Source organism: Scyliorhinus torazame, chromosome 4 (assembly GCF_047496885.1).
Source record: "Scyliorhinus torazame isolate Kashiwa2021f chromosome 4, sScyTor2.1, whole genome shotgun sequence".
NCBI lineage: Eukaryota > Metazoa > Chordata > Chondrichthyes > Carcharhiniformes > Scyliorhinidae > Scyliorhinus > Scyliorhinus torazame.
In genome coordinates, this window is record NC_092710.1 from 135,878,730 (window position 1) to 135,900,130 (window position 21,401).

The following is a 21,401-nucleotide window of genomic DNA, read 5'->3' on the forward strand; positions in this document are numbered from 1 at the left end:
ACAGTCTCCCTTCTCGATAGTCTGTACCTTGGCTGAGCATCCATTTTGTCTAATTGAAATGTCCTGCATGTGTTTTTTGACATTAAAGGTCCTGCAGAAATGCAACTTATTGATTCAATCTCTGAACTACGATGTGTTAGCCGATTCCAACCCATTTGACCTTGGTGCCACCAGGGGAAATAAATTAGTCAGTGCTGCTGCTGCACATTACTCCTGGAATGTCCAGACATGGGTACCCGATGAGGGAAGAATCTGGTTTGCCTATGATGCCCATCCTTGATCATGCTTGCCGATTGGCATGCATGTTTGCATTCACACATGAAGGATAGGTAATTCTGTGAAACACTGAAGAGTTGCTAAACCTCATAGAAGCTAATATATCTGGCCCCATTGTTAGTCAGAGGCAGCACACCTCAGGTGAGCAGCCGTAGAATCATTGGGATTACCTCTGGTGAGCATTGGCAAAGTGCTGGGATTGCAGCTGAGCCGAGCAGCAGCAAAAGAGATATGAAAACACGGTGCAGCTACAGGCCAGAAAGGTGAAAAGCCGTGTCAGGATTCAAAAGTAAAGACCCTCGAGTCAGTTATGAAGACTAGTAGCTCAATAATCATGACGTAACTGAAAAATCTTAATGGAGCAAAAAATAACTAGGTGGTTCCCTGCCTGAAACAGCGATCAAGGCAGATTCAATCATAGTTTTCAAAGGGAATTGGATTGATTTTGGCATAGCAATGTGTTAATGGCAGAAGAGTAGAACAAGCTAAGTTGCTCTTGCAGAGAACTGGCAAGGGCTTGATGGGTTGAAAGGCCTTCTATAAGCCCAGCAGTTCCTCTGGGCACCCCTTTGCTGAGTTTGTATCTCACCTTATTTAGTCAACAAGCCAGGAACACCACTCCACTCCCTCCTTGCTGCATTTGAATACCTCCAAGGGCTCTGTCTGTAATAGGTACAGGCCAAACGCTTCCCTCCCACACTTATAGAAAGCACCAGAAACCCTGGCGCAATGTTAAAAGAGTGGGAACCATTGAACCGGACCTTGCACTCTTTCTCTTGTCCTTTGCACCTGGGAAAGTGATTGTTCTGGGGAGCTACTGCAGGAAAATACATCCCATATTACTTTTTTATTCAATGATGGATAAGGGGACAGAAAGTTAACAAAGGACAGCCTTTCTATTTATTCACTACTGGATGAAAACAAAATTGTAAACCAAGAGCATTATGTATTTTTTTAAGAACTTAAGTTACTTCACATTTGTTGTAAAATGCAACCAATATTGTGGCAAAGATGGAAGCTGAGTCCCTGAGTCAACAATGACTGAAATTATTGGTTGACCTTGTAGAGGTGAGTCGCTTTGATCAGCAGTGTGAAAACACAGAACATGTTTTCTTACTCAAAAAAACGATGTTGTTTTAGGAGTCTGGTAAGATATGGCACTAAAAGTGCCACTATTATCTGCCTTTGTCGAATACAATAATATCAGCCCATCCTGTACCACGGACAATTTACCTCTGATTGTTCATTACTGTCACATGTAAAAAATTAGCTTCAATGGGCTCCCGAGGCGTCACTGCTTTAAGAGCTTTAGCAATTCATTTTGTAATTAAATGTAACTGCTCAATTACCCTTGGGCAATTTGGGGTAATTTGAGGCTATAAGTCTGTGAAGGAAGTAGCCAGGGCCCCATTGCCATGGGGCAATATTCTGTTTGAGGAAGGGAGGCGGAAGGAATGAAGGAGTCAGCCATCATACGACACATTAACTGATAACCCATGGAACTGAGGGCTCTTCTCTTAGCATTCTCTCAGGATCTTGTGACACAGAACAGTAAAGTGGAGACACTTTCAATAGATTACGGTTTACACATTGCTAAAAAATAATAATGTTCCCAGATTGGGAACAAATTAGATTTGGGCTTCTTCACTTTTGATATCAAAAGTCCTTTACGACTAGTTTTATCATTTTAGATGCTGTAAGGGTCTTAGAATTCAGGAATACTTCATGGCTGTGTTTTAATGTCCCTGAGGTACAGCTTCATACTTACCGCTTAGGCATTACGCACTACTTGGGGGAGAGCAGAGAAAAGGAAATTTGTCGGGGAAGATCCCACAAGAAACCCCGACTGATTTTCTCTTCATTGAAAGTAATCAAGGAGAAATCAGACGGTTCTATAAGTGTCTCAAAAACCTTTTCAGTGTGTTTTTCCTTTCTGCGATCCATCCAGAGACTGTTCAACCCAGGCAGTAAAGACAAAATTCTACCTCTTTTTTTAAAGTTATTTTACACGGTTGTATCAGCCATTGAAGCTAATCCTATAAACTACATAAAACACTGTCAGAGGCATTAAAACTATGTTCCTTACCTGGCATATCTATCGAGTATGCTATTGCAGATCAGCAGCGGGATTCTCTGACTCCCCGCTGGGTCGAAGAATCCCCGGGAGGCGGCGCGAATCCTGCCCCGCCGCCCCGAGGCCGGCTGCCGTGCTCTCCAGCTCCGTTTTGCAGACGGGGTTCACGCCACGGCGGTCGGGGGACGTTGGCAGCGGTCCCCCGGCAATTCTCCGGGCCCCGATGGGCCTAGCGGCTGTCCGTTTTTGGTCAGTCCCGCCGGCATGGATTAGATATGGTTCCACAAGGCGGGACCTGGCAGATAGGTCGGCTGGGGCGGTCCTCAGGGGGGTGCAGGGGATCCGACGCCGGGGGGGGGGGCCCACGGTGGCCTGCGATCGGGGCCCACCAATCTGCCGTGGGCCTGTGCTGTGGGGGCACTCCTTCCTTCCGCGCCGGCCCCCGTAGTGCTCCACCATGGCCGGCACGGAGAAGAGAGCCGCCACGCATGCGCCAGAATACGCCAGCGGTTCCGCGCATGCGCGGGATCACTCCGGCCTTTTGCCGCATGCGTGGACTCGCGCAGTCCCTTCGGCGCCAGCTGGCGCCAACCCTTCCGCTATCCATCTAGCCCCTGGAAGTGCGGAGAATTCTGCACTTTGGGGGCTGTTGGCGCCAGAGTGGTCCGCGCCAGTTTTCTCGCCGGCGTGGGGACTTTGTCCCCGGAAAGGAGAATCCCGCCCCTGACGTCCCTATGTGGTTTCTAACTTCCTTGCTATGCCTATATTGGAGAAGCTCTTTCAGACACGGGAAGACAGAAACATACTGATTATGAGTAGGGTTTGTACATGAATTGCTGCTTAAATATCAGAACTTCAAAATCATTGCTTATGCATTGATCTGGTTTTGATTGAGCCTGCAGTATAAAAGAGGCAGCAAAGAAACCAAAGGTTATAAATTCGGTGGCCATCTGAAGCCCCCAGTTGGTGAGCAGGAAGTGTCTGAATATTTTGACTGGATGTACTGTCAAGGGAACAAAGGGAAAACATAGCCCAAGGCCCACTTAAACAGACCTGAGGTCCTTTATAATTTCAACTAGGGGGCCTTGCAACTTATTGAGGCTGTCACTTCAAGATTGCTATTCCCTAAGGCAGCCTCCATTTGTGATTTGGCTCTGACTGCACTCAGTAATCACATACCTTGAGATCGCATGCTATCGCGAAGCTAAGTTTTCCAAATTTACTTCCTTGAATTGGGAGCTAAGATGCAGGAGTGCGAGCGACTCCCCATCCGACTTTTAAAAGGAAGCTCATTGCCTCTCCTTACTCCCCACTCATCTGTCCTGATCCTCAGAATCCACTCTCTAACCCCACATTCCCCAGCTTCCATCCCTATCTCCCTCAATCCTTTCAATAACATCCTCTCCTTCTCCCCCACCCCGACCTTTGACTCCAACCATGAACCTATCTCTGAATTCTCCTCCTGGCTGTCTCTCCTTCGCCTCCAGCCTATGATCCCAATCACCGATCTCCTCCTCAATCTTCCCTTCAATTTCCTATTGGTCCAAATGTTGAAGTGTGTTGATTACAGTTCATGTGAAGAATCCTGGAACACCCTCCCTAACAGCACTGTGGGTGTATCTACACCTCAGGGATTGCAGCGGTTCAAGGAGGCAACTCACCACCAACTTCTGAAGGGCAAATAGGAATGGGCAATAAATGCTGGTCTAGCCAGCGAGGCCCACATGCCTTAAATGAATAAAAAGGTTTTTATAGCATATGTATGTCAACTGTAAGTCTATATTGACTGATAGAACTATTAAAAAATATACAATAAAGGATACAAGCTGGAACTGTCTCCATGCTTGCCCCTACACTCAGCTCTGTCCAACACTATACTCACATTGGTATAGTATACTCATTCATTACTGTGTGGGTAATACTGTACTCAGTCCCACATTAACCCTATATGTGTCAGGTCCTGTAGCCTCCTGGGATGGCCACTTCCCAATTACAAAATGGACACTTTGCAAAGATTGCAGGGAAAATGGACAATACTGAGAAAACAAACAGGTTCAGAGCTTGTCCGTGTATTGGAGCCGCAGCATCCAGACAACACCAAAACTGTAGGCCCATTAGCATACTAATGGCCCATCTCCGGGAACAAAAGAGTAAAATTTGAGTAACTGATACTAAGGCAGACACCCCGGTGCCAGAAGAGACTGGAACAAAGCAGGCCAACGGCCACCGAGGACACGCCCAGCCATCAGGGCACCCACCCCTTTATCGGATGAAATCGATAGGAATGATCAAGAAACGGCCCAATTGATTGGGCTAAGTGCAAGGCCTCCCAAAAGAGTGCGAAGCCCCTTTGGGTATAAGAAGGAGCCCCCAAGAGAGAATCATTCTCTTGGACCCGGCTCTCACCGAGGAGAGACCTGTCCACTAGCTGCACCAGAAGCAAGTAAGTCCAAGGTCAACGCACGCCACCAGACAGACGACCTTAGCTGTTCCCCTTTACCAGTTCGACCCCAGCAGCCTCAGAACCGAACAACGGCCATCGTTCCTCTGGCTGAGTGGGTGCCCGAAGCTAAGTATAGGCTTTAGCAGTAGTGATAGTTTAGTCTGTAGAATTTCGTGCATGAGTATATTTAACTGTGTGTGTAAATAAATAAGCATTGACTTTGAACTAACTAACTGGTGTATCGAGTCTTTGATCAGTATTCGGTTTGAACCTTGTGGCGGTATCGAAAGATACCTGGCGACTCTAGAGCAAACATAATTAGAATTAAGGAAGGCGACCATATTGACCGCCATTCTTTCTTCTTTGAACCACATTTCTTCCATTCTTTCACTTTGAACCACATTTGATCGGTCTGGTTGTTATGTCGATCGGTGGTTGCTACGCTCACTTGTTTCTTGTGGAGTGGACAAAGATTATGCTTGTCGCCTTGTAATTTCTTTAATTTCTTCCGCCATTGTGTGGGTGGGTCATGGCGATGTCCTCTTGGTGTACGAGGAGCATGCCTGAGACTAGAATGAGGTTTAATGATATGCTCACCTCTGCGTTTCATTGATGACAATGGATGGCTGCTACCAGGTTGCATCTTTTTTTACTTTGGCAAGCTGGCTGGGAGTTGCTCTGTATGTTCGGTGGTTGCAGTGTTGACCTGCTGTAGCATAGTTGGAGCTGGAGGTGAAAGCTCTTCAGACTGCAGGTCTCTCTTTTTTACATCCTCCACTGGAGATGTCACCCCCTGGGTGGTTGGCTGGTCTGACCCTTGAATGCTTTCTGGCGTCTGTAACAAGAATGGACAAACCCAGCTGTTTAGCAAAGAGAGAACACAGTTCAATCACTGTCAGGAAGCACTATTTTTGTTTGAGTACTCGGGATCTTGCAGTTCTGTTTGGTTAATGACAGTGGCTGTCTTGACATCTTTCGTTTTGAGTCGATCCAAGATTACACAGGCATCTCTGCTCAAAAGAGAGATAGGCTGGTTAGAGATGACATACATTAGCTCTAAGATTTGTTTGCTACCACACCTTAGTAGTTCCAATGAGTAGAAGTCAGGTTCCTCCAAACCCATTGAATGATGTGTCTAGTGTTCAAAGCCAGAGATTTTTTTAGCCCTGGCTCTTTATCTGGCAGTTACGCTGGCTCCTGTGTCTAACTTAAAATTTGTTAAGTGACCATTGGCTGAAATGTCTGCATTCCAAAATGTGAAACCAAGATCTTTGACCTTGCCCAAGAAGCATGGCCGTGTGTCTTCGAGGCTTGCAGTTTTGATCTTGAGAATGGTTTTTAGGCCTTCTGTGCCTTTCAGAGATTTTGTCTTGCACAGTGCCGTTGCACTGAAATTACAGGACATTGATATCCCTATTGGGGTGCTTTTCACCATAGCGCTGGTATGGTTGTTCTGCTGGCCAGTTTGGGTAGAGTTTTCCCTGGCCTGGAGTATTCCTATGTATTTCTTACTTAAGCAGCTGAACTGTTGGCTGACCTCTGCATCATAGTTTATTTTTCCCTCTTTAAATGGTTCAGTGCTGCTCACAGAGTTCTGATGGCCTACTTATCTGGATTGCCTTTTCTTGGGTTAGATCTACCTTTGTTTGCAAGAGGTCGGAGAGTGCGTTGTCTGCTACTACTACCACTATTCTTTCTCTGATGAGTCCAGATTTTAAGTCTATGTATTCACTACCTTCTGCCATCCTCCACAGATCATTAATTAACAAGTTCTCCCGGCTGCTTGATTCGCTTGTTAAATTGAGCTCTTTCGAGTATTTTATTGCTTCCTATATTAAAATAATAAGGTTCATAAGCAAAACTTAAATGAAGCTGAAACCATTTCCCCCTTGCTTAACACACAAATATAGATAGAAAATCAACTTAAAAATGATACATTGTTCATAACATTATTTACACATACAGAGTGAAGGGTACAAACTAGGAGTTATATCCTTGCTTGCTGGTACACACGGCTCTGTCCAACACGGGACTGAGCCCGGTGCTGATCATATGTTCTTTCATCATTGGGTACTGTAACATTAACCCTAGTTGTGCCAAACCCTAATACTACACCCACCACCATAGTCTTAATTTACCCGAAGGCTACTGCATAACAAGCTCGGTTTCAGTTTCCACTTTACAGGCTCTGTGTTTACACCATGTCAACTCCATTCTGAAATGGTTAGAAACCCAATTTCAGGCTGCCACCATAAAAGTATGAAACCTTCATCTAAAAATTGGATGGTCCAGAACATCTAAGCTGAAGCAGATTTGTCAAAGCAAAGTGGTTCTGTGATACAAGTAGGATTTTAATTGAACAGACAGGCAATCTGCACTGGGTTTTAAATGACCTAATAGTTGTGAGGGTTGATTCCCCGATTGGGACACCCAGGCCCTGCTTTTCAATACCTGTTGGGAATCATGCCCATGGCACTTCCACCTGAGAGGAGCGGTGAATCGCGGAGGCCTGGAGCAAACTGGATCGGTCCCGTCAATGATATGTAAACGCATGCACATGATGGATTTGCATACTGATGCCAGCGTGGGGCGAGGTTCACGTTTCGGTCCCCAATAGGGCCCCAGAGCATGCCGTTCGGTTTGGTGCTGGGTGCGGACGCGATGTTCAGCAGACACTCGAATCTCTGCCCGATCATGGACGCATTCCCACCATCGAAGGGCGGAGAATTTAGCCCACTGAATTCATCGCCGACTGATTATTGATGCAGTAAGTGATTCACATTATTCCTTTAAGCTGGTGCTGATGTTTGATCAATAGCTGAAAGATATATACAGCTTTAGAAATGGAACATTTTCCTTTCACATAACCGCAGACAAATAGATCTTTGTAAAGTTCTAATACACAGTAACACAAATGCATGGGCCAAACTCAGATTCTGTCTTCGAGACAGAGAATTGTTACAAAGGAATTAGGTTGTGCTTGTACTTAAATACAAATATGCTGCTGCAGATATATTTCTGTAATCTGGAATGGGGAGGCGGTGGCATAGTGGTATTGTCACTGGACTAGTAAAGCAGAGACCCAGAGTAATGCTCTGGGGAACCAGGATCAAATCCCGCCACTGAAGATGGTGAAATTTGAATTCAATAAAAATCTGGAATTAAAAGTCTAATGAAACCATTGTCGATTGTCGTAAAAACCCATCTGGTTCACTATTGCCCTTTAGGGAAGGAAACCTATCGTCCTTACCTGGTCTGGCCTACGTGTGACTCCAGACCAACAGCAATGTGGTTGACTCTTAACTGCCCCTTAAGGGCAATTAGGTATGGGCAATAAATGCTGGCACAGCTGTGACACCCATGTCCCATGAACAAATAAAAAAAAATTACTAAGAAGAGTTTAAGAAACAGTAATAGAAGTAGGAAATAGGCATTATGAACCCTCAAGCCTGCCATTCAATAAAAACAAGACTGATCTTTTACGTCAATTCCACATTGCTATTGTATTAAATATGCTCACATCAAAGTGTTCCCCCCCCCCCACCACTATTTTAATGGTGACATTATCCATTTATTTGAATTCAAGATGAGCAGTTTCATATGAACATGTTAAACTTTCATGTGAACATATTAAACTTTCATATGATATGATTACTAGCGGTAATTCTTAGCCTTGTAGAAGTGTAGGTCCACTACAAATATAACTTTTATTTCCTCTTTACCCCAACCCCCACTCCTCCATCCGGAAAATATTATTTGTCCAGTTAATTGTGCCATTGTTCCAACAGAGGGTGCTTCTGAGGTTTTGAATCAGATACACCCAGATTTCATTTGAGAGAAGAATTCCTCTGTCTGCTGCCTGTAGTAAAATCTCCAACAGGGTTACAAGGAATGGGCTTTTGGTTTTGCTGGAAATGCGAAACAAGCAAAATCCCCCATTATTCCTTGGAGGGTGGAGATGTGGCAGAACCGACTTGATTCAGTCCCTAATACTTCACATAGCATGAGAACACATAGAATGTGAAATGGGCATTTCTTAAGAGATGAGCGGGCTTTTAGGGCAAAGAGAAGTTATAAAACCCCAACAGGCCTGCCTCTTTTTGATAACAACATCAGCATTGTCACCATGCTCCACAACATTTCTCCAACCAGAAAACACACCTAATTTTCTCAGTTGCACTAATAGTGACTGACTCAATGGCCTTCTCTAGTAACTGATTCTATAAGTTCATCACCCTTTTGGTGAAACAGGTCTACCTTTCTTAACCCCAGCTTCCTCAATTCAACTTGTAACCCTGATTTTTGAACTCTTTAGCTTTGGATAATTAGTCACTGCCTTTTGTGATAGGGTGGCACGGTAGCACAGTTGTTAGCAAGCCAGGTTCGATTCCCGGCTTGGGTCACTGTCTGTGCGGTCTCTGCACGTTCTCCCCGTGTCTGCGTGGGTTCCCTCCGGGTGCTCCGGTTTCCTCCCTCAAGTCCCAAAGATGTGCTTGTTAGGTGAATTGGACATTCTGAATTCTCCCTCAGTGCATCCGAACAGGCGCCAGAGTGTGGTGACTCGAGGATTTTCACAGTAATTTCATTGCAGTATTAATGTAAGCCTACTTGTGACAATAATAAAGATTAATATTATTAGAAACCTCACTTAGGCAATCACGACCCCCTTTTATCTAAAAGAAAACAAACCTCAAAATAAAGAATCATAATGTCAACCAGCATAGATGGAGGCCATTTGCCCCATCATGCCTGTGCTGGCTTTTGAAAGAGGTAACCAATTAGTCCCACTCCCTGCTTGGCCCTGCAAATGTTTCCTTTACATTTGATTTGGATTTGGATTTATTATCACGTGTACTGAGATACAGTGAAAAGTATTGTTCTGCGTACAGTCCAGGCAGATCATTCCATACATGAAAAAACATAGGACATATGATAAATACACAATGTGAATACATAGACACAGACATTGGGTGAAGCACATGGAGTGTAGTATTTGTAGAGAAGATGTGTGGCGGGATCAGATCAGTCCATAAGAGGGTCATTCAGGAATCTGGTAACAGCGGGGAAGAAGCTGTTTTTGAACCTTTTAGTGCTTGTTCTCAGACTTTTGTATCTCCTGCCCAATGGAAGAGGTTGGAAAAAGAATACCTGGGTGGGAGGAGTCTTTGATTATGCTGCCCGCTTTCCCAAGGCAACGGGAGGTGCAGACAGAGTCAATGGATGGGAGGTGGTTTTGCATGTTGGACTTGTGTACCCAATTTCCTTTTGATGGTTACTCTTGAAGCTAGTTGTCCCACCAACTTTCTGTTCTTCTCTCCTTAGCTTTTCTCAATATTTACTTTTTGGTGCACTTCGTTACCTGAATCGGTAGTCTCTATTGAATATATTAATTTTAACTATCAAAGGTAATTTATGTTGGTGATCTATAGCAACTGAGTTCATGCAGAGATTCATTTTATTATTTCTTGTGGGGTCTATAATGGGCTGAATTCACCACCACCCACCGCTGGCAGCAGGGTCTCCGTGCGGCGGAGAATCGGGCATCCGGATAAAATCGGGATCAGCGCCTGTGTGCCAGTGGAAGGATGCTAATGGATGAAAATGGGTCTTAATGACCCATTTGCATCCACTTAGTGGGCCCAGCAACAGAGTCTCCAGGCCCTCTTGATTCTCTGGTCCTCTGGGCCGAGAATTACAACCACATCAGAGAGTTAAATGCTTTCCAAGCACGCCCTTTCACGCTTGAGTGACTTTCAAGTGCTGAGCTGGAAATCAACAGCACTTAACTCTCTTTAATGTGGTTGATGAGGTAGTTCCCAGCATGGCCCTGGCAAGATGGACTCCGTGGTTTGCCAAAAGAGTAGCTCTTTTAGGGAATTGCCTGCAATGGCCATTGGAGGGCCACCCTCTCCCCACAAAGCAAATCCTGCTCACCCCACCCCCACCAGACAACCCACTGCCCGCCCCCCCCCCCCCGCCCTCCCCACCGTTGCACCCCCCCCCCCCCAATAAGAGAGCACTGCTTGGAATCCCCATTACAATGACCCGTGTCTGGAAGCCCCCCCCCCTGATTACAGTGACTCCCTGCCAGGAAGATCCCCATTACAATGACCCCTGCCTAGAAGCTAGAGAGCTGTCCAGGCAGAGACAGTGAAAACAATCACTACTTTAAAACTCACCTGTGCAATACACCTGCTAGCTCAGGCAGAGAAAGCAGCACCTGTAAATTACTAGAAAGGGAAAACCACATCAGCTGGATTTAAACGCCGTCAGATCATTAATCTGTAAGGCTTTCATTCATATCAATGTGAAAATGATTTTACTAGGCTGTGATTGACAGCTTGCCTCGGCTCGTGTCTCAGTGCTTGGGGCCATGGAGCACAAGGCCATGTTCCTCTGGGACTGTGCTACGGCACCCAGTGACCATGCAACGTCCCTCTGTATCTGGCTCTGGTCGGCCAACCCCAGGCCAATGCTCTCCAAATCCGCAGCCATGGCCCGTTGTGACTGAGCCACGATCTGGAGCACCGCAGCAATGGCCATGTTTAGCACAGGACTAAATCGCTGGCTTTGAAAGCAGACCTAGGCAGGCCAGCAGCACGGTTCAATTCCCGTAACAGCCTCCCCGAACAGGCGCCGGAATGTGGCGACTAGGGGCTTTTCACAGTAACTTCATTTGAAGCCTACTGGTGACAATAAGCGATTTTCATTTCATTTCATTTCATGTGGAACTGGAAAATTATAATTATGAAGTTGAAGGCCAGAACTTTAGCGGTGGAAAGGTCAGAGGAGATTTAACAGAGGTGTTCAAAATTGTGAAGGATTTTTCAATAGGATAAACACATTGTCAATGAGAGAATGAGAGGAGAGGTTGTCTGACACTTCTTCATGAGAAGGGTTGCAGCATGGAATGTTTTGCCATAGGGGGTGTTTTTATTCAATTCCTTTCCAATGTTATTATTGAATCTGATCCTACAATCCTTTCAGGCAGTACATTCCAGATCATAAATACTCTGCATGTAAAATACTGTTTCATCATGTTGCTTCTGGTTGTTTTGCCACACACGGGGGTCGTAGCTTGCGACAGACACCGGAGGCTTCCAGTAGCTGACAAAGGGATTTATTGATGAAAGGCAAAGGTAGTTAAGTAACAGACAGAGAACACTATACAACAAGTCTTAACACTTCTGCTCCCCGATCCACACTTCCCGGAGTGCTGCTCCCAGGGCCCCCTGCAAATCCCCCGCTGGCCAGGGTTTGCGCACTCCCCCACGATTATTGGTCATGGGGTCCATGGAGCACACCCACTTAAAGGGGCCGCAGTACCACAACAGGAAACCTGCATCAAGTCAAAACAGAAATGCTGGAATTACTCAGCAGACCTGGCAGCATCTGAGTCAACGGGCAGGATTCTCCAGTCGGCAACGGGGAATTCGCATTCAGCGATCGGCCGTAGAATCCTCGTTTGCGCCGAAATCGGGGGCGACGCCGCTTTTGCGATGCTCCGCACCCTCAAACATGGCGTACTCCAGGAGTACAGCGCACACAGCCTGGACAGCCTCATGATGTCACCTGAGGCCCTCCACCCGTGCTCCGCCCCCGATGGGCCGAGTCCTGTGGAACTCTTCTCCTTTTCCTGTTTGTGAACCTGGCGTGGCGGCTGCAGACTGAGTCCAGCGCCGCCACCGTCGGGGGAGGGGTGGGTGGGAGTTGTTCCGCGGGAGAGGGGCTTTGGCGGGGGGGACACTGGTGGAGAGTGGTCCGGGGGTTGCGAGGCTGGTTACAGGGGGGCAGTTTTTGGCAGGCTGAGTCCGCACGCGGCAGGCGCCAAGTTGCATGGCGCGGCTGCAGGTTGCCGCCGTGAACATGCATGGCCATGGACCCGGCAATTCTCTGCCCGTATCTGCAGGTAAGGCTTTACACTGTGGGGCTGCTAGCCCCCCACCAGACGGAGGATCGGTGCAGCTTCTGCGCCGTTTTTTCTGGCGTAAAATGCCACTGTTCCCACGCCGGATTCAGCACTTTGTCTGCAAATCGGAAATCCAGCTGAATGTTTCAGGTTGATGATCTTTCATCCAAACACAGAGTCTGTCTTGTCTGTTTACCAACTTTCTGTCACTGGAAACAGTTTTTCTTTATTTACCCTTTCTTGAATGGTAGAATGTCATGTGCAATTTTCCAATGTTAAGGGACAGTTTCCAAGTCAAGAGAATTTTGGGAGATTATAGTTAGGGCACCTATAAGGCTCTGACTTACTTGCTTTAAATATCGGGATGGACACCTGCCAGTCCTGGGGATTTGTGCTCTTTAGTGCCATTATTTTCTTCATTCAGACGTTAACAATTGTTTATGTTCATTTTGGTGAATTCCTATCCCTGATTCAATATCAGTTACCTTCAGAGATCTGGCATGCTGACATCCTCCTTGACTGTAAGCAATGACACAGAGTATGTAACATCAGAATCAGAACGGATGTGATACCATGAATAACTAGAACTTGATGCAACACTATTGAGGCGGTCAGTGGAATTTTCCAGAACAGTCAGAAAACGATTGCCTTCAGGTTCCAGTGAACCATCCAGGATTAAATGCAAATGTATTTTAACCTGGAATAAAAAGAAATAATTAGGAGGATTTTCTGACCCTTCTCGCCAGCGGGATCTTCTGGTTCCGCTGGTGTCAAATTCCCTGGCGACGTGGGGTGGATTCAGTGGGAAATCCCATTGACAGCAGTGGAGCCAGAAGATCCCACTGAAGAGTCGGGAACCCCCCCACCCTCCCCACCCCCCCCTCCCCCCTCCCCCCCACCTCACAATGTCGATCAACTTGAAAGAAATGTGGGGCGGAATCTCCCCCAGGGCAAGTGTGGTGTCAGGGAGGGTGGCAGGTGAGGACACTGCGACCTTCTTGCCTCTACCTTGATTAAGTCCTGGCAAGAAGGTCGATAGTTGACCTCCTCACCCCACCTCCAATTGAGATCCCGACATGGGTAATTAATGTGCACCGAACAGCCTCATCCCGCTGCCACTGGTATTAACCCAATGCAGGGAGCATGGCGAGCAAACCCATGCGGAGTTGCTTGTGGGCACCTAGGGGGAGGGTGGATGGGGTGTAGGGCTCCCTTAATCAAAGGAATTAATGCCTGATTGAGGGGCTCGGCATTGGGAAGGGGCAGGCCTGATTAGTCACTTCCGTTCTTTTGTTCCAGTCACCCTTCGTCTGTAACTCCCACCCATCCAGCAAACTCCCCCCCCCCACCCCCCCTCCACACCCCTCTACTTGCCATCGCTCACCTCTGGCCTGGGATCCAGTGGCAATCATGGGCCTTGGGTGGTGTCATTCCGTCAGCAGCCACAGCCTCCCCGGTTGTCCTGCCATTCAATAGAGCTATGGACCTCTGATCGACCAGCAGCTCTCAGTCAGTGGATCGTGTTCTCCTGAGGTCCCTGATCCTGGACAGACCCACCGTTGACCTGTCAAGTGCCTGTGTGGCACATGATGCAGCGGGCCTTCCAAAAAGAGGTGGCATGGGGCTCTCATCAACTCTCCCACTGGCAGCCGAGACCCCTGTTGCCTCCACAAGATTTTGGCTATGGCTACTACAAAATACATTATTTAGGACTTATTTGGATGACTAGACAGTGCAGTGACTCTGTTAGGAGTCAAAACAATGAAGGAATAAAGGTCAGTTACACATTAGACAGGTTTGGGTGCTTCTTACAATTTACGTCAGAAAATTACCTCCGATTTTGTAATAATACTCATGGATGCAACAGAATAAACAGCATGGCAACAGCTAACATTATGTATAAAATAACAATGTACAGCACAAGATCATTTCATTTTTGAATTTATTTTTTATTTTTAAAATAAATTTAGAGTACCCAATTCATTTTTTCCAATTAAGGGGCAATTTAACATGGCCAATCCACCTACCCTGCACATCTTTTGGGTTGTGGGGGTGAAACCCACACAAGCAAGGGGAGAACGTGCAAACTCCATACAGACAGTGACCCAGAGCCGGGGTCGAACCTGGGACCTCGGCGCCGTGAGGCAGCAGGGCTAACCTACTGCACCACCGTGTTGCCCACAAGATAATTTCATAAGTGTTGCATAACTTCTTTCATAAATAAAGTGGCATTTTACAAGCACTTTAAATTAAGATAAATAAGTAGTGAACTCCGTGAAAGATGGCGATGTTTGGCAGAGTACAAAATGCTCTTCTGCTCTGTTAGTGCAACGTTGCTAAAAGGCAGAACGTCACACAGTGATTCTTGCAGGAGTATAAACGGCCCACTTCTGATACTGCAGCGTGTGGAAATGTTAGCCAAGGTAAACAGACTGCAAGCTCCACTCTGTTGACATGGCTGATAGTGATTTTGTGGCTGCCTTTTCAAATAGCCCTTTCTGATGTGTTTAAACAGAGTGATCTTTGGACAGACTTTTTCTGAAGGCTACTGCATTGTGTAAACACTTCAGAAAAAATCCCTTTCAACTGTGCAGCAGACAAAGTCTGCTATTATGCTGGAGTGTGCCATTCCTGATCACACAAATCAAGACACAGAAGCCGTTACGATCCTGATAGAGACCGATAACTTTTAAAAATAAATGTAATCTTCCAGTGAGTGGCTGAAAGGATCACACGAGAAGATTTCAATGTTTAAGGTTATTACTCTGCACACAAACTAAAAGCAATATTGTATTAACAGTATTTCAGTAGATGACTTACTCTAACTGAGAGGAAAGATCCCCCATTTACCATTTAAAATAACAGAAAATCTCTGTCTATGGTTATACTTTACCACAAATTAGTCGACATTGATTTTATTCTCTTTTGCTTTTCTAGCTGGATAAGCTCTAATCTCCTAAATGATTCTCATTGTGCTGGGTCACCAAGGAAATCCCTCGCTCTAGCCAAAACTAGGTGAAATTTCCAGCTTTGTTCAAACCCTCACGACTTAGGTCTCCTCAATTTGGGCGTGAACTCTAACCCGTATTTTGCACAGTGAACATCAGAGACTTGCTGCCTCTACCTCTCTGTTCCCGCAGACTGATCCCCATTCTGTGAGGTTCAATGATATTTCTAGCAGAGGTCTGCAACCCAAAAGGAGTCCAATGCAGTCTTTCCTTCTCAAAACCTATCTTCACAGCATTGTAAATCACATGGGACATTTATACAGGTAGACATGCTAACTAACTATCATCTAGATCGCTTAATTCCATTCCATCTTGGAACCTCACACTTGTAACAGTATGAATGAAGAAAGCTACTCAGTATGTCCGACTCATTCATTTGGAAAATCCCACAATTTTCTCATCCTAGCATCTAACACATTTTGTGATTTTTGCCTTCACTAATCTACTAGGAGCCCATTCCATTTGTGGATCACGCTTTGTGTGAAGAATAATTTCATGACTATTGGTGAAACTTACTTTTCATTCACCCTCTTGTGCTACTGTCACAGTTTACTTTGAAATAATGTGCTTTAAAAATCATTTATCTTTGCTACCTTTACGAAGTCACTTCTCGAATGCATCTTTTCAAATTGGAAAGCTCCAAGTGCACTCGGTCTTTCCTCAAGGTTCAGCCCAATCTCATGGCTTTTTGTAGAATATTCTTGGTATTATTCAGTTAATACGGAATGTATACTGAGTCTGCAGAGATATGTGAAACAGAAGCTTTATTGAAGCATATCTAACTGCTCTAGCTACACCGACCACAAGGCTGTAGAGGAGAGAGAAATTCCTGTGGCATTGCATCACTTCCTGTGATGATATACATAGTATCTGATGAGCATATTAAACTGTTAGAGTTAACTCATGATACTAGGGCTTAACGGTCTCGCCTTCCCCAACTTGGTGTTGGATCGAGGCCGTTGAATCTCGCGAGAGGCCTCTCGGGAATTAATGGAGTCATGTGAGACGTCACAATCTAGATCTTGCCCTCACTGGGCGTGATCGAGATCAGCAATTTAAATGAGCCCTGGAGCCCTCGCCAGGATGCCATTTATTACTGGTTTCCACGAACGTGGACCAGTTGCAATGGCATCTGGGGGGTCTCACACGCCATTAGAGATCCCCGGGCGGTCGGGGACAGGGCAGGGTGGCAATGCCGAGGTGCCCAGGTGCCAGGTTGTCACTGCCAGGAATCGAGCCCGGGACGGCCCTACCGGGGTGTGGGGGAGGGGGGGCAGGCGGGGGTGGTGGTGATGGGGTGTTCCTGGAGGCATCTCCAAGATTGGGGAGGTAGATAACAGAGGGGGGAGGCTGAAAAGAAGGGAGGACATCACGGCAGCCAGGCAAAATGGCACCCCGATCTGCGAGGAGCCTTTCCTGCTGGTTTGCCAGCAGGAAATAACTAAGTGTAGCCTCAGCGGGGAGAAACTCCCAAGGTCCAAAAAGTCAGCAAAATGGCATTGAACAGCAGGGTGTTTCATGGCATGCAGACGCTGAGAATCTCCCCGCTAAACGTGCTCAAAACCAGACATAGATTTCTTCCGGTTAAATCGTGCCCATCATCGAACACCAAGGGCGAAATTCTCCGTTATCGGCGGAAACTCCGCCGATCGGCGCAAAAAACGGCGCAAATCCCACTTGCGTCACGTCATAAAAATGGGCCGATAGTCTGCGGCCCGAAATGGGCTAGCAGCGACGTAACGGGATCCGCGCTTGCGCAGTGGTTCACGCCGTGCAGCGTCATACGCGCTGCACGGCGTGACGGCTCATAAGGCCGCGCAGCTCCCCCCCACCCGACCGGAACAGCCGACCGCAACACCCGACTTGATGGCTGGCCGTCGCTCAGCCCCGAGGTTCGAGTCACGCGATGTGGAGGCGCTCCTGGATGCGGTGGAGCAGAGGAGGGACGCCCTGTATCCCGGGCATGGCCGCAGAGTTGCCCCACGCCACAGCCGGCGTCTGTGGAGGGAGGTGGCAGAGGCCGTCACCGCTGTGGCCCTAACACCACGGACAGGCACCCAGTGCCACAAGAAGGTGAACGACCTCGTCAGAGCAGGCAGGGTGAGCGTCCCCCATATCCCCCATATCCCCCATATCCCCCATATCCCCCCTCCCCCATATCCCCCCCTCCCCCATATCCCCCCTCCCCCATATCCCCCCTCCCCCATATCCCCCATATCCCCCCTCCCCCATATCCCCCATATCCCCCCTCCCCCATATCCCCCATATCCCCCCTTCCCCATATCCCCCCTCCCCCATATCCCCCATATCCCCAAGTGAATCCAGCCCTAACCTTAACCTCTGCAATGCACGCGCAACCGATGGCGTGCATTCATATACCTGCCTAACACTGTTGCCTTTTACCCCTGCCACCAACCCCCCCCCCCCCAGGAGAAGCGCGCACACAACAATAGGGAGCATGTGAGGACTGGAGGAGGGCCCGCTGATGAGAGGCCACTGACCGTACACGAGGAAAGGGCCCTGGAACTGGCTGGCGGACCTGAGGACCGGGAGGTTGCTGATGCAGAGGTCGGGGCCCCACGAGCAAGTGAGCCACCAACAGCCCGTCCCCATATCCCCCCTCCCCTATATCCCCCTCTCCCGTATCACCTGATCACTGCCTGATGTCTAACCATGCATGCTTCATTGTGTATCGCAGGACCAAACGTCCAGGCACCCATCCCCGCAGATGCAGACCGCCCGCAGGATGCCCCTCGGAGACCACGGGAGACGGAGAGACCCGCACCCTCCAGCATGCGACGCCCGCAGGATGCCCCTCCGAGACCACGGGAGACGGAGAGACCCGCACCCTCCAGCATGCGACGCCCGCAGGATGCCCCTCGGAGACCACAGGAGACGGAGAGACCCGCACCCTCCAGCATGCGACGCCCGCAGGATGCCCCTCGGAGACCACGGGAGACGGAGAGACCCGAACCCTCCAGCATGCGACGCCCGCAGGATGCCCCTCGGAGACCACGGGAGACGGAGAGACCCGAACCCTCCAGCATGCGACGCCCGCAGGATGCCCCTCGGAGACCACGGGAGACGGAGAGACCTGGAGCAACAGGGAGACGACACCCCCGTCACGTGCGGGAGCGACCACCCAGCGATGAGGGGGACAGCCACAGGCCCCCGTCACATCCGAGCCAGGACACCACTACCCAGGACACCACTATCCAGGACACCCCTACCCGGGACACCACTACCCAGGACACCCCTACCCGGGACAGCACTACCCGGGACAGCACTACCCGGGACAGCACTACCCAGGACACCCCTACCCGGGAAGACGAAATACCGGACAGTGACTCAGAGTGGATGGGTGGAGACGAACCCCCACCCCAAAGTGCCATGGACTCAGAGTGGGACGAAGAGCACGACACAACGCCACTGCTGTCACCAACACCCTCCACCATCGCAGAAACACTCACCACGGTTGGGCACTTTAGTGATGAGGCGTCTGGTACACTCACTGGTGCGCACAACACAGCCGTCCCGGTACAGCAGGTGGAGGTAGGAGCAGCAGAGGGACCGGGCGGTCGGAGGGCAGCCCAGGCCAAGCGAACATCTGCCGCCCAGATGGATCCCGGGTTCCTGCAGTTACCACACCCACACATAGATCCGATGCAACCACCGACACGGAGACGAGCGAATAGGGTGACGGGTGGCTTGCGGCGGCTGCGGTCGCAGGTGGAGGAGTCCACCCGCGTCCAGGAGCTGGGAGTGGTCCCGGTCATGCGTGCCACCCAGGCTGACACCGCACGGGTGGCGTCCGCGGTGGAGGCAATGGGTGCGACGGTGTCAGACATGGGGAACGGTTTGCGAGGCCTGGGGCCTTCCGTGCAGGCGGCGTCTGTGGCCCAGGAAATGGCTGCCCTCTCACAGGAGGCCATGAGCCAGTGCCAGCGCCAGATGGCAGAGGCGCTCAACGCCATAGCCCAGTCTCAGCAGGCCATGGCCCAGTCTCAGCAGGCCATAGCCCAGTCTCTGCAGGCCATGGCCCAGTCTCTGCAGGCCATGGCCCAGTCTCAGCAGGCCATCGCTGAGGGCATCGGCGCCAGTGGCCATGTGCGAGCTGGCGTCGCACTGTCGCAGACAGGGTTCGACAACCCCCTGGGCTCCATGGCTGCAAACCTGCAGACCCCTGTCGATACCAGCACGGGCCTCCAGGACTGGCAGCGCCAGATGTCGGGGGCGCGTCGGATGGCCAGTCCGTTCGCATCCCCCACCCATGTAGAGGCCTGGGGGCCATCAGGCACCCTGAGGGAGGAGGAGGTGGTGTGGTCCGTCCCGGCTCCCTCTGTAGGGGAGGTCCCGGTACACCGCGACACCTCGGACTCCCCCCCTTCCGTCCCCGGTGCATCGGGTGGGCAACGGGCAGGACAGGCTGGCAGCTCGCCATCCCAGTCGCCCGGGCCGCAGCCTGGCCCATCTAGGCCAGGACGCCCCAGGAAACGGCCGCCAAAGGGATCCAGTGTCAGAGGGCAGGAATCACAGGAGTCCACCTCCAGTTCTGCTGTACCGTCTGGGGAACCACGTAGACGTAGTCAAAGGGCCCGTAAGGCCAAACAATTAGACACTGAGTAAGTTGGCACGGGTGCAGGGCACAGATGAGTTTTAGGCGCTAGGGCACGTGCATGAACTCCTTTGGTTATTAAAGTCAATGTTACACCTACCGAAGCTGCCTTTGTGCTCTGTCCAAAGTGTGCGGGGGTGTCATGTACGTTGAGCGCAAGTGTGTGTGTGAGGGGTGGTCTTACCTCAGCCCCAGGTGAGTCTGCCCCCTTCCCCCTGGGCCGCCATCAACATCCCCCGGGCAGAGGACGGGACCGTGCGCTGCAGTGTCACAGCCGCATGCAGGGATGGTCCGGGTGGATGGTGGTACTGTGGCCATGGGTCAGACATAGTCCAACGATGTAGAGCCAGGAGCTCATCGGAGGCGGGTTGTCATTATTCTCCATGGCCTGCGATAGACACGCGTCCACCCGCAACTGGGTGAGCCCGGCCCGTTGTGCCGCCGGTGGATCGGCAATTGGGAGTGGGGGGGTGGTGTGCATGCGGGTGGGGTGTGTGGGGTTGGGGAGGGGGGTGATGGTGCTGGGTGGATGGATGGGTGGGGGGTGTGGGTGGTCGGCTGTTGTCATGGTGTGCGGTCTGTGGCCATACTACCCGATTCCCACGCCCATCTAGTCAGTGAAGCGGGCGTCTATCAGTCTGTCCCGTGCCCGCTGGGCCAGCCGGTAACGGTGGACAGCCACCCGTCTGTGTCTACCCCGTCTGCCCTGACCATTGCCCCCATCCCCCTCATCTGGGGAGGACTGGGCCTCTTCCTGCTGCTCCTCCACTCCGCCCTCCTCTGCCTGCGGCACATCGCCCCTCTGCTGGGCTATGTTGTGCAGGACGCAGCACACCACAATGATGCGGCCGACCCTATCTGACCGATACTGGAGGGCGCCCCCAGAGAGGTCCAGGCACCTGAAACGCATCTTCAGCACGCCAAAGCACCTCTCGATCACTCCCCTTGTCGCTACATGGGCATCATTGTAGCGGTTCTCCGCCTCATTGCGTGGCCTCCGTATAGGCGTCATCAGCCACGATCGCAATGGGTAGCCCCTGTCGCCCAGCAACCAGCCCCTCAGCCGGGGATGGCGT

The 21,401-nt window shown here is 49.7% G+C and overlaps 1 protein-coding gene across 1 annotated transcript in view; it reads right to left on the reverse strand.

The window, feature by feature from the left end:
- Positions 1-5,172: 5,172 nt before the first annotated feature.
- Positions 5,173-21,401, reverse strand: part of fam110c (family with sequence similarity 110 member C) — a 242,255-nt gene continuing 226,026 nt past the window's right edge. The window contains exons 4-5 of the transcript XR_011940671.1: positions 7,245-7,611; positions 5,173-5,628 (exon numbers count right to left, since the gene is read on the reverse strand). The gene's annotated coding sequence lies outside the window, so the exon portion shown is untranslated. The remainder of the gene's footprint in view (positions 5,629-7,244; positions 7,612-21,401) is intronic.